Below are 3,998 nucleotides of genomic sequence, written 5' to 3' on the forward strand. Positions count from 1 at the left end.
GGTTGACAGCACCTTCAGCATGGCCACCTGGCCCGCTGGTAGGTCTTTGGTTTCCCAGTTTAGTGTGAATAATTGAGTCTAATCCTTGTATTTGGAAGGACTGCAGAGGGCCCTCAGTCCAATCTATCCTGTTTGCCCATGCCACGAGCTGGTGGTGTTCATCTGCCCCACAGATAACTGAGTGATGTCTATGGGAATGGGGGTTGGGAAGACATCTGCTGGTGTTGCAGGTGTTTTGCCTGGGAGGTGCAGGAGGAGCCAGGTATACCCCTGTGTTTCCAATAGATTTCTGGTAAGGTTAACAGGAACGATGGTCACACTGTGGTCAAAGCCATGTGGTCAGGAAGAAGGCAAACCCTGCAATCAATTACATGTAAGGTGCTCACAAAAGTTTGGGAGAACTGCACCAGGGCCTTTGTGTTCATAAACACGCCCTGAGGGAGTGTTCCAGAGGCATAGATGAAACACAGATCCTTAATAGGTAGCCCCTCCCTACCTACTTCGTGAGATCTAAGGTGTCGCCTCCCGGGGTGCCAAAGTTGTCGCTCCCTCTCCGAAACTGTAATTCCAGTAACTAAAATGTTACTTCCCCCCCCCCCAGGTACCCCTTTCTCAAACGCAGACCTTTTGTTTAGAAGGGTAGGTGCAAAGGAATCGAGGGCATTTATTTTTTTGTTTTTTTTTATTTTTTAAATTTTATTGGGGAAGGGAAACAGGACTTTTTGTTGGGGAACAGTGTGTACTTCCAGGACTTTTTTCCAAGTCAAGTCTCAATCTTAGTTGTGGAGGGTGCCATTCAGCTTCAAGTTGTTGTCCTTTCAGTCTTAGTTGTGGAGGGCGCAGCTCAGCTCCAGGTCCAGTTGCCATTGCTAGTTGCAGGGGGCGCAGCCCACGATCCCTTGCGGGAGTCGAAACTGGCAACCTTGTGGTTGAGAGGACGGGCTCCAACCAACTGAGCCATCCGGGGAACTCAGTGGCAGCTCAGCTCAAGGTGCCCTGTTCAATCTTAGTTGCAGGGGGCAGAGCCCACCATCCCTTGCGGGAGTCAAGGAATTGAACTGACAACCTTGTGGTTGAGAGCCCACTGGCCCATGTGGGAATCGAACCGGCAGCCTTTGGAGTTAGGAGCATGGAGCTCTAACTGCCTGAGCCTCCGGGCCAGCCCTCAAGGGCATTTTTATAAAATGCACAGGGACCCATTCTGCCCCCCCTCTTGTCCTGCATGGACCTCTGTAAGGGGGTCTCAGCAAGCAATGTACACACTCAAGTGACCATTGTCCTTATGACGTAAGACTGTCATCCAAAACCAAGTTTGAATTTCTACGTCGCCTTTCGGCTGGGCTGTGACCTAGAAGATATGCCAACCAGGCTGGCTTGGAGTTGCTCTTAGGGGAAAGGAAGAAGCAACATACATGCCTAGGAATAGTCAAGTCTGAATCTCCAAATTTCCAAATAAGTCCTTACGGTCTTCTTACCACTTTCATGCAGATGTACCCAGGAAATGGCCTTTCTAGAGACAGCTGCGTTCAGTGACCAAACTGCTTTACAAAAACGTGTGGACCAGGAGGGAGTGAGGGAGGCAGAGTCAGAATCCTTTCTGAGTTGGTTTTTGAGGAGGCATTCCAGTGCTGAAGGATTCCAGGTGCCCGTGGATGGCAGGGAATGTGGAGGGTCCATTGAAAACCTTGACTGCCCGCCCATCATTGAGGAACTTTTGTGATCAAAACGCACCCTCGTCAGACTGCACATGGCCCAGAAAGCCAAAGATATCATACAGATTAGTTTCAAGGGCCACAGTGATGTGCCCTGAGTTGGCTGTTTGGGCTGAAACAGCAAATCCATAACCTGAAAATGTGTCAACGGGGTGGGGGGGTGAGACACCACCAATAGCCCCCAGAGGAGATCAGAGGTATGATGGAGTTAATCTGCTGTGAGCAGGTGGTACATGACTTGTACAAGGTCACCTCCTTCTCTGCAAGAGTAGTGGGCCAGCCCTTGGCAGGAATCACAAGCCTGGCATATGGAGGTAGCCTCTGCATCAAGACAGTCTTTTCCTTTGTGCCCAGTCCCCAGTGGTGGAGGTCTTCCCAGGCCCAGCACAATGATCCAGGTGACAATCTGGGTGGTGGTGCAATCAACAGCCTTATTCTAGGGGGTGTCATAGGAAAGCAGCCTCTTCTTACACAGGCATCTAACATGAGTGACCCCGACAAGTCTATCACAGCCACAGTTGATTCCACAGCCCCAAAGAGGGGTGTCTTTAATCTGCCAGTTTGAAATTTCCTAAGGCATAGACCACACTACTAGGCTATTGGCAACAGCCCAAGAATCAGTAAAAATATGCCAGTACCAAGTGGACTACTGGCCAAGGGCTGCGAGAGTGGCTGGAGTTCTACCTACTGAGCAGAGGGACTCATGTCCATTTTTGGTTCTGGGTCGGGCCTCTGAGGCTGAACAGCACAGCAGCCCAGAGGACACATCAGCTTTCAGCTCAGTGGACCCATTGGTGAACCGGGCCCAAGGATTTCAGGGAACCTGAGGTCACCGTTGAGCCAGTGGCTTTGCTTTGGTGGAATGGGGATATAAGTTTTCCCCAAAGGATTAGCTGTGTTTTTTCATGTAAAGCTGAGGTGTCACTTGCGCCAGGCCAGCTGTGTTCTTGAATGTACCATTTTTATTGCACAAGTAAGACTTTCATGGGTCAAGTATTCAGTTTCAACAAGAGCCCAGTAGAAAGCTTTTCAAAAGGGGTGTACCTGATCACTGTGTCGGGGTGCAGGACCCCAAGGGGCACCTCTGGGTACAATCTGCTTCCCTTTTCCAGAGGCTCCCATTACCACAGTCATCAGTCACAGAGGCTTATACAGCTTATGGGGCCCCAAAGGTACAGAGGGGGACACAGCTTTCTCAGCGGCTTCCAATGCAGCCTTTTGGTTTGGGTCCCCCTCAAAGGATGCTGCACTGCAGCTCAGCCGATAGAAAAGGACTAAGTAGGATGTGCACGTGAGACAATACTGTCTCCAGTACCCAAAGATTCAAGAAGGTGCCAGGCCTTCCTTGTTGGGAGTAGTGGATGGATAAAGAGGAGGTGGCACATTTTCCTTGACTGTTGGCGATGATGGCATTGTGAATCAGGCCACATAGACCCGAGTGCCTGAATTTGCTCAGGGTTTATCAGTCACCCCACTGGTGGAGGGGTGAAAACACTACTGTCAGGATCTCTGGGGCTGAGGCTTTTGATGTGAGCCCAAAGGACATCGTCGACTCAGCTGTCTGTCTGTCTTTTGCTCTAAGGGGGACACTATCATATCTTCCAAGATAATTTGCTAGACAAACAGCCCTGAAAAGATCGTTCAGAATGAAGGTAGCCAGTGCCTCTGCTCATGAAACATGCAGAAATGCAGTCACTAGTGGAGGATTGCCTCCCAGTAATATATTGTCAAATTAGCCTGTAAAAAACACTACCAGTTTACCCTCTCACTCATCCTGCAGGAGAATGTCTGCTGAATTCTGCATGACGTCAAAGGTTCAAATGTAACCTCACCTTTAATGATGACCTGTGGTTCTGAAAAGTACAGGAGGAGCACTAAAATGTGTTCTGAAAGACCTACTGTCAACCATTCATGTACTTTATCAAGCACCTACTAGGCGTCAGGTACTGGAACTACAGCAGTGGAGACAGGTAAACAGCATGATGTGATGGGGCGGGGGGATGGGGAAAGGATGGAGGTGCTCCTTTAAAAGTGATGCCATTGAGCAGAGCCCTGAGGGAGTGCAAAGGCCCCAAGGGAGGAAAGGATCCTGGCAGGTGGGAAGTATCGAGAAGAGGCCAGCTTGGCTGCCTTATGGGTCTATTGTGAGGGTGGAATGAGATGTAGACATCAGCTCTTGTCAGTCAAGGGGCTCCAAACAGCTTGGGAAGACTGGCTCACCAGATCTTCAGGGATGGGGGAAGCCCAGGATTCTACCAGGGCTGGGTGGGATCCTCAAGAAGCAGT

Source organism: Rhinolophus hipposideros, assembly GCF_964194185.1.
Source record: "Rhinolophus hipposideros genome assembly, chromosome: 24".
Lineage (NCBI taxonomy): Eukaryota > Metazoa > Chordata > Mammalia > Chiroptera > Rhinolophidae > Rhinolophus > Rhinolophus hipposideros.